Below are 10,509 nucleotides of genomic sequence, written 5' to 3'. Positions count from 1 at the left end.
TACTGTTCTTGATGCTTTACTTGAGTCATATCAGACTTTTGCTTCCATGTGGAGACTTGTTACTGACCTGATGTTGTCAAGTATGATACTTTAGTCAACAAGCTCTTGCAAAGAAGCGCAGTCTAGGGCTAGGCAGCGTGTAGTTGATCAGGCATTTGTTGTTGCCCAGCAGAGAAGAAGTGGTAAGGCAGCCCCTTCCACTATTTCTTCTCTTATTAGTAGGTCTGCAACTTCTTCTCCTTCCACAAGTAGCAACAATAGGTCTGAGAAGGCTCTTGATAAAGGCAAGAAAAAGATCAGGTGCAACTATTGTAAGGCAACTGATCATGTCATTAAGAATTTCCCTAAGCTAAAGGCTAAAGAGGCAAAGAAGAAAGAGTCAAATGCAGCCACAATAGCGGATGCTTCTACAAATGCAAATTCTGCAAATGTTGTGCAGGATACAGAATGGGCGTTTAACGTGTATTGCCACTATGACCCATCTGTACATGATGCATGTTTGGCAATTTCTGTTGACTCTGATGTATGGTATTTTGATAGTGGTGCTACAAAGTACATTACCTCGCATCGTGATATGTTCACTTGTCTTGAGGCTGTCTCTAATGGGAATACTGTCACATGTGCCAATAATGCTTCTTACCCAGTGAAGGAGGGCGTTGGTAAAATTATGCTTACTGCTGCAAATGGCAGCGCTTTCACACTTTCAGATGCTTTATATGTGCCATGGATAAAGAAGAATCTATTGTCTGTCTCTGCGCTTGCTAGACTTGGACCTGTAGTCAAATTTGTGGATGATAGATGTATTGTTCATGATTTGACTTCTGGTGATATGATTATTGCATCTGGCTCAATTCTTATGACAAGTGCGTGGAAGATTCAGCAAATGCAGTTTTAGATGAAAAGGCAGTTTCAGATGCAAAACTATGGCATGCTCGTTTTGGTCATTTGAACTTTGCTAGTTTGCTGCGTTTGCAGAAATTTGATATGGTTGCTTCATGGCCCCCTCTTGAGGCACCGTTGAAACATGTTTGTGAAGGATGTATTTTGGGCAAAATGCAGCGTTCTACGTTTCCAAAGGATGGTTCTGTGCGGACCACTTGCAAATTGCAACTTGTACATAGTGATGTATGTGGGCCTATGCAAACTTCGTCATTTGGTAAACACTTGTACTTCGTGACTTTCATTGATTACTCAAAGCATGCATGGGTATATCCACTGAAGGCAAAGTCCGAAGTGTTTTTGTGCTTCAAACAATTTTTGCTTATGGTTGAAAATGTATCCAATTGTACTGTGGGCACCCTCCATTCTGATCAAGGGGGGGAGTACATGTCTAAAGAGTTTGATGCATTTCTGGCTAGTCGTGGGATAAAACACCGATGTAAAGTGACGTATACCCCTCAGCAAAATGGTGTTGTTGAGAGGAAAAACAGGTCACTTATGGAGATGGCACGATGTATGGTCAAGAGCCAAGCTTTGCCACATGCGTTTTGGCTTGAGGCTATCATGTGTGCTGCATATGTACTCAACATGTGTCCCACTAAGGCCTTGCAATCTGTTACTCCATACGAAGCTTGGCATGGCAGGAAGCCTTCTATTGGTCACTTGCATGCCTTTGGTTGCTTGGCCTATGCTTTAGTGCCTATGCAATAACGTAAAAAATTGGATAATAAGGCTGTCAAATACATTTTTGTTGGTTACAGTGCTGAGAGCAAGGTTTACAGATTGTATCATCTGCAGTCAAAGCGTATCTTGATTAGTCGAGATGTTTTTGTGGAAGATGTTGTGCAGCCTTTGTTATCATGTACCAAAGAGACAGGTGTTAGATACCCGTAACGCCGCTCCTCTACGGCGTTACCACAGGAGGGGACGGCCTCTACGGGCGTTACCACAGGAGGGGACGGCCTCTGGCTCACCACCCAGCCATAGAGGAAGAATGAGGATTGCCCCTCATCCCCCAGGCTATATAGTGTGTGGCCTGTCATCCACACTAGCCTGGCCGCCCATGACTCCGCATGGGCGTCCTCTCCCACTGAACCCCGAACATGGCCATCCGGTCTACCGTCGGTCACAGGCTTTACAGCCTACGTGACATTACCCCCCCTTAAGAAGAGTTTTCGTCCTAGAAAACAAACTGGGGAAACCTTTTGGAAATTGCACTACGGCGTTCCCAGGTAGCTACCTCCTCATCCCTATCTGTCCATTTAACAAGTACCTCTTGGTACACTTTATGTCGGGTTTGTCTGTCACGATACTCTAGAATCTCTTCAGGTTCATGTGGTATCTTTGGTGGCTCTATCAAGTCCACCAAAATCTCTGGAGAAACTGCGTTCTCTAACCCGTGAACTGATTTCTTCAGTTTACTGACATGGAAGACAGGATGGACTTGAGAACTCTCCGGTAACTCAAGTTTATATGCTACGTCCCCAATCTTCTTAAGGATTTTAAAAGGACCACAATATCTCGGAGAAAGTTTATCACACTTTCCCGTTTTCATGGTTTCTGATTGCGCAGGAACCTTGAGGAATACAAAGTCACCTTCTGCAAAGGTCACCTTTCTTTGTCCTTTATCCGCATAAGTTTTAGCGCGATCCTGAGCGCTACGAATGCTCTCACGTGCGGCTCTGAGCATATCATTCATATCTTCAAGGAAATCCTTGACAGATTGAATCTTCTCCTTTTCTAGGCCTACAGCCATCGGAGATCTCGGCTGGAATCCATACATTAACATGAATGGTGTAAATCCAGTCGTTGAGTGTTTGGAGCTGTTATAGGCAAACTCCAATATCGGCAAGTACTCTTCCCAATTAGATTGCTTCTTACTAACATAAGAACGCAACATATCCTCTAGAATTTGGTTAACTCTTTCAGTCTAACCATCAGACTCCGGATGATCTGTCGTACTCATACTCAGAGTAGTATCCAACTTTTTGAAGACTTCCCTCCAAAAATGACTGTTGAACTTTCTATCTCTATCCGACACTATATCTGCGGGCAGGCCATATAGCTTGTAGAGATGTTCAATAAAGAGTTTTGCCAACTCTGGCATTTTAACAGTTTTCTTCGTGGCAATAAACTTTGCCATTTTAGTTAACCTGTCCACTACCACCCACACCAACTCATTCCCTCGACTCATCTTGGGTAAACCGATAATGAAATCCATGGAAATGCTTTCCCATTTCCCCTGAGGAATCTCCAGCGGATGGAGTAGTCCTCCAACCTTAAGACGTTCATGTTTATTGACCTGGCACTTACTGGATTTTAGCACATAAGTCTGGACGTCCTTAAACAAACTAGGCCAAAGAAACTATCTTTTTACTAGTGCATAGGTCTTCTGAATCCCAGGATGACCCGCACTTGGACTATCATGACTTTCTTTAAGAATTTGGGCCCGAAAGTCACCAATAGTTGGTACACATACTCTACCCTTGTAGAGTAAGTACCCCTCATCAATAGAGTAATTAGCATATTTCTCCCCCCGACGAAGTTTATCACTCCCCTTTGAAGCCCTGGCAGTCAAAGGTGATGAAGGGCCTACGTCAGAGCTCTCCAGCTCCAAACTATACCCAGAAGACATGGCTAGTCTCTCCGGACTAACTCGCTTCCGTTCCCGTTGCACCTTTGGCCAGTCTCTCCGGACTAGCATTACGTGCCAACGAGGGAGGTGGTCGCGTCTGTGAAGAAGTGCGTACGTGTACAGCGCACCAGACCTCTGTAAAAGATGGATCGTGCTCACATAAACCACGTAGGGACTCCAAGAAATCATTCTTGAAGACTGTGAAACTAAGTTCATTAATCTGTGGCATGAGACTAAGTGCATCTGCCACCACGTTATACTTACCTTTCTGGTAACGTATCTGAAGGTCAAACTCCTGTAGAATCTCCGCCCACCGAGCTTTTCTACCCTTCAATTCATTTTGACTTGAAAGCCATTTCAAACTTTCATGGTCCGTCCGGACCTCAAAAGTAGCACCATATAAATAGTGTCTCCACTTTTTCAGTGCATGAACTATCGCTAGTAACTCTCGCTCGTAAGCCGAGTAGTTACGTTGTGCACGATCTAACTTTTTACTCTCAAATGCAATTGGGCATCCCCTTTGCATAAGTACGGCCCCAATGGCCTCATTACTAGCGTCTGTTTCCAAAACAAACGGCTCATTTGGATCGACAATAGTCGAAACAGGTGTAGCTGCTACGGTCACCTTAAGCTTATCAAAGCTCTTCTGTTGGGCTTCCCCCCAACTAATGTTTTTTGTTTTTGACCGTAACTGGTCAGTCAACGGGACTACGATCTTCGCGTAGTCCTTCACATACTGTCGGTAGAACCCCGACATGCCAAGAAAAATCTGCAGTTCCTCGAGATTCTTTGGCGCTGGCCATTTAAGAATAGCCTCTACTTTTTTTGGCTCCATCCGCGTACCATCGGCGGATATAATATGGCCAAGGTAGTGAATTTCTGTTTTAAAAAATTCACATTTGCTCTTCTTTGCAAATAGTTTGTGCTTTCGCAACAACTCGAACACTAGACGCAAATGCTCTATGTGTTCTTTCTGTGTCTTACTGTACACAAGAATATCATCTAGGAAAACTACTACGAATTTTCCCAGATATGGACGTAAAATGCTGTCCATCAACGTCATAAAATGTCACTGGAGCATTGGTTAGCCCAAATGGCATAACCAAAAACTCAAAATGCCCGAAACGGATCCTAAATGCTGTCTTCGCAACATCTTCTTGTTTAATTCTAACCTGATGATATCCTGATCTCAGGTCTATTTTTGTAAAGTATCTCGATTCATAGAGTTGATCAAACAACTCATCCATGCGTGGCATTGGATACTTGTTCTTAATCGTATTTGATTAAGAGCCCTATAGTCTATGCACATCCGCATAGATCCGTCTTTCTTCTTTACCAGAAGAATAGGCGATGCCCACGGACTTGAACTAGGACGAATGAAGCCTTTGTTCCCCGTTAATTGTTCTTAATCGTTATCTGATTAAGAGCCCTATAGTCTATGCACATCCGCATAGATCCGTCTTTCTTCTTTACCAGAAGAATAGGCGATGCCCACGGACTTGAACTAGGACGACTGAAGCCTTTGTTCAAATATTCCGTTAATTGTTTTTCCACTTCCTGTGCCTCGGAGTGGCTTAATCTATAAGCAGGTTTGCTTATAGGTTTTGATCCTGGCATAACTTCGATGCCATGGTCTACTTCTCTAGATGGTGGTAAACCATCTGGTAGATCATCAAGAAAAACATTCTGAAATTCCTCTAATAAATTCATTAAAGTATCTACGTACTTTTTCTTTAATGTCTCATTCACCTTGGATTTTTTCTTGTTTGAATCACATGCATGCCAAACAGGGTTTTCAAACAGTGGGTCTCATCTAAGGTTATCTTGTTTTCCTTGTTTGTCTACGTAAACATCATTTATCGTTTCATCTACAGAAACAGAATTCAAAAGAGGGTAACAAGCATATACCCCTGCTATCTAGTCTCTGCGGACCGCTGTATACAGCTCCATGGAGGAAATAAGTGGTGTGGCAGGGACAGTACGGTCGCCCTGCAGGGTAATGACTACCTCCGTGCTCAAAACATAGCGTATTATGTAAGTAATTCCGAGCTAGACTAAGGCCCAAGCCATACAGCCACTCCCTGCCTAGATATACGTCTGCTCTGGCTAAGTGCATGACCTGAAAGTCAAGCGGAGCCTCATAGTCCTGCATAGATAATGGGACCCCCAATACTACGGTATTCCATACCGTTTTGTCATATCCGTTGGCTAGGCCAACAGTATATTCATGATCACTCGGGGTCTCAGTCAACCCCAACTTCTTGACTAACGAGTAGTTCAAGAAGTTGTGGCTAGCTCCATTATCAATAAAAACTGTGACTCTACGGCCACCTATGGTGCCATACATGCGCACCATGTCATGCGGACCTACAGTACATCGCTGGTGTCACTGAACAAGCGTGATGCTCATCTTCACAATGACACACTGTCACCTCTCTGAACTTTGCGGAACTGAGAGGGAGTCTCTGCACTGTATGCAATTGCCTAGAAGATTTACCATCTTTTTTGGGCTCGTTGCCACTCGTGCTAGCTTTAGGCTTTGGACACTCAGCCTTCGTGTGCCCTACTTCATTGCAATTAAAGCAGTGATTATCCTTTCGCGCTTTAATATATTGCTCTTTCTTTTGGATTTCGGTGTCTCTTTTCTTCCTGGATGGTCGTGGTTTTTTAGACCAATGACCACCCTGTCCTTCCTGGTCCATCCTATCCCCTTTTCTTCCTGGATGGTCGTGGTTTTTTAGACCAATGACCACCCTGTCCTTCCTGGTCCATCCTATCCCCTTGTTTATTACTCCGGCGGAACCCTTTTCTTTTGAGGCCTGACCTCCTCTTTTCACTACCCTCGGCCCTGCTAGAACCACCACGTGCACTACGGCGCTTGATGTCATCAAATATCTGTGCATATTTAATTGCCTCTGCTAAGTCTTTAGGCTGTAAAAAGGGCTCTACATACTCAAGGTAATCATCTTTGAGGCCTCTCTTAAAGCCTCGTAATGTTTGGAATGCATCGATTCCCTTTAGCTTGAGTACTATCTCCCTATAGTCTGAGATGTACTGAGTTAGGGATTTGTTCTCCATCGAGCACTTGTCCCATAACTCCCAGCTTCTCTCTGCCTCATTAACAGGCAAAAATTCTTTTCGAAACATCGTTTCAAACTCTGTCCAAGTGGCAGGACGAGTTGTCAAACTCATCCACCACTTGTACGCTTTGCCGTTAATGAGAGGCTAGCCTCTACGGGCTGTATATGGCTAGGCTGCTATCGCAGCGCGTGCAAATCTGACCACTTCGCTAGAAACATATTGACTGAGTCCTTGTTTCTCTCTCCTCGCCACCAGAACTAGGCTGCTTTAAGTCTTTTAATAACGACGAAGCTATCGCCTACGGACGGCCCTGCAGACGCATCGGTCTGTACTCCTGCAACCACTGGCGACGCTCACCCGTGCCGTAGGAGCTCGGCTACCTCGAGGAGTCGGAGTACTAGCCGAGGCGGCTTTTAGTGCATCTAACCGTGTGGAGATGCTCTGTAACATCGTGACTAAATCAGCCTGGACTTTACCCATATTGTTTAGTTTGGCATTAAGATATTTAAACAGTCCACTAGAGAGCTCCGTCTCTGTCAAGACGTCGGCAGGGTCTAATAGGTCATAATCATCATCGTCGTACTCCAAGAGGTCCTCCTCGGTCCCCTCAGCGACGTCAGTGTTCATGTCCTCTGGCTCATCGGCCAGAAAGGGGTCATCTGCTAATGCGGCCGCCTGCGGGCTCGCTGGGTCCTAAGGCGGGGTCAATAGACGAGGAGGGTGCTGGCGGATCACACGTGATCGACGAGCGCACTCCGGACCGAACAACGGTCGGGCGTGTACGGCCTGACAATTCGGTCGGGGTCAAACCCGCGAGACCGAGGACAAGAGACTTGAAAAACCTAGAGAAGTAGAAGGCGGTGGGGACACACTACGCCTAGCAGACATCTTTAATTCTTGCAAAAAACAATGCAAGAACTCAGAAATTACTAAAGAAAAACGCTAATAAAATGAGCAGTGGTGGAGAGAGAATAGTCACCCCCCTTCGCCTGTCGATTTGTGTTGCGCTGCGAGCCTCCAGGCAGCGCCGCTTCTCCGGGATGCTCCGATCTGAGAGAAAAAAATGCCTGCAATCGCTTGTTGTGTGTGACGGGGAGAGAGAGAGAGAGAGAGAGAGAGAGAGAGTTCTTCCCTTCAAAATCTTCCTTTCAATTCTGACCGTTTCCCTCCACACACTCCATTGTGGAGATAAGGGTGAGAAGATGAATGGTTGAAAACCATCGAGTGGGCTCCGGTCCCACGGTCACGCGTGGACTCTGACAACCCCATCGAACCACGCTCTGATACCAGTGTTAGATACCCGTAACGCCGCTATACGGGCGTTACCACACAGGAGGGGACGGCCTCTGGCTCACCACCCAGCCATAGAGGAAGAATGAGGATTGCCCCTCATTCCCCAGGCTATATAGTGTGTGGCCTGCCGTCCACACTAGCTTGGCTGCCCATGACTCCGCATGGGCGTCCTCTCCCACTGAACCCCAGACATGGCCATCCGGTCTGCCGCCATCGGTCTCACAGGCGTTACAGCCTACGTGACAATAGGTGTGAGCTCACGGGATGTATTTGATACGTTGTTGCCTCTGTTTACAGGTGGGAATTCAAATGTAAGTCCTAATGAGGCAAATATTCAGCCTATGCAGATTTCAAACGATATCATAGATCAGCCTATTTCTGATGCAGATTTACACGATGTAATTTATGAGGATAGGGCTGAAAATGAGCAAGCTAGAGGTATGCCTAAATGGCTCGTGCAAACCTTGCATGATAGTAAAATTGATGCACCTATTTCTAGTCGTACTCATTCAGGTTTTCAGCATGCCTCTTATGCATCAGATTGTTATGCTTTGGCTGTGTCTTTTGGCTGTGTCTAGTATGTGTGAAGAGGAAGGACCTCTTTCATTTGATGAGACACAAAAATCTAAAAATTGGTTGGCTGCAATGCAAAGTGAATATGATGCTATAATGAACAATGGTACATGGTCTTTGTGTGATTTGCCTATTGGTAAAAAGGTCATTGGATGTAAGTGGGTTTTTAAGTTGAAACGAAAGCCACATGGCAGTGTTGATTGTTATAAGGCTAGACTTGTTGCAAAGGGTTATGCTCAAGAAAAGGGCATTGCTTTTGATGAGACCTTTGCTCCCATTTGTCGTATGACTACCATTCATAGCATTTGTGCATTGGTAGCTCATAATGGTTGGAATGTACACCAGTTGGACATAAAGACTGCGTTCTTGAATGGAGATTTGCATGAGGAGGTGTATGTATCGCAGCCTCGTGGTTTTGTTCAAAGAGGGCAGGAAAACAAAGTGTGTAGGTTGAAAAAGGCTTTATATGGTTTAAAGCAAGCTCCACGAGCTTGGTATGAAAAGATACATGCGTATTTGACTGCACATGGTTTTCAGAATAGTCCAATAGACAGCACTTTGTATGTTAAACGTGTGGATGATGTACATCTAATCATTGCTCTCTATGTCGATGACATGCTGCTCACAGGACCAAATGAGAGTCATATTGCTGATTTGAATGCCTCTTTTGAGATGTCAGATTTGGGGCATTTGCATCATTATTTGGGGCATTTGCATCATTATTTGGGGATACAATTTAAGCAGTATGATGGAGGTATTGCTTTGTGTCAGATAAAGTATATTGAGACATTGTTGTGGAGATTTGGCCTTGAAGACTGCAAGCCTATTGCTACTCCAATGGAGACAGGTTTAAAGTTGAGTCTTCATGATGCTGGGGATCACTTTGATGTCACACTCTATCAGATAGTTGTTGGTTGCCTCATTTATGTATGCATTTCGAGGCCGGACATTCAGTTTGCAGTCTCACAGGTGAGCAAGTTTATGCATAGCTCAGGGTCTCAGCATTGGAGGGTAGATGCATCTTTCGCTACTTGAGTGGCACCATACATCTTGGGTTGTTTTATCCCAAGGGGGGATCGTTGTCGCCAGATTTACATGCTTTTTCGGACTCAGATTGGGCTGGTTGCTATGACACAAGAGTGTCCACAAGTGGTTTTTGTTTCATGCTCGGTAGCTCATGCATATCTTGGTTGAGCAAGAAGCAATCTACTGTGGCCACTTCTAGTTGTGAAGCTGAGTACAAGGCAGCTTTCACAGCTACGGTTGAGTGTGTGTGGCTCAGACAGCTTATGGGTGGTTGACTTGGGTGTTGGACAGGAGTCTGCCACCTCTATCTACACTGACAGTCAGAGCGCATTGGCAGTTGCGAGAAACCCAGTTTTTCATGCTCGCACAAAGCACATTGAGGTGCATTATCACTATGTCAAGGAGAGACTCTCAGCAGGAGAGATCAGCTTGGCATATGTGCCAACACAGGACAACCTCGTCGATCTTTTCACAAAGGCGCTTCCTCGTGATGAGAAGTTTGAAGCTTTTCGCAAAGCTTTGGGCTTGCTCCCCTTTGTGGATTGATCTACTTCGGGCATGGCACTTCCCTATACATGAGTGCCAGCTCTCGTTCACACCATCACTCCTCGGGGGGATTTGTTGCCATATATATAGGCAGTGATGTGTGTGAACACACTTAGGACCGTCGGGGCACTTTTTCCCTCCTTAGGAGGTTTTTTCCCCTGGCTTGTAGGTACACCCATTATTCTAGGGCTAATTATCTTGACACAATCTAATACACTGTGTTGTGTGCATTCTTGCTTCTTCTTCTCCAAGCTTTGTGTGCTTTCCTGCAACCCTAATTCCAATAATTGGCCTACCAGCGAGCCCAACACCCTCACACTGCTTTGCCTAGGTTCCCTCAAGTACAATAACCTTGGTTTCCTAAGGGCTATTTCACTTGGCTGGCCTACTAGCGAGCCCAACACCCTCAAGGTGCT

The sequence above is a fragment of the Cibotium barometz genome, chromosome 31 (assembly GCF_041138505.1).
Source record: "Cibotium barometz isolate CiBa-2024 chromosome 31, ASM4113850v1, whole genome shotgun sequence".
NCBI lineage: Eukaryota > Viridiplantae > Streptophyta > Polypodiopsida > Cyatheales > Cibotiaceae > Cibotium > Cibotium barometz.
The sequence above is the reverse complement of the archived record's forward strand: the minus strand, read 5'-3'. Positions refer to the sequence as shown.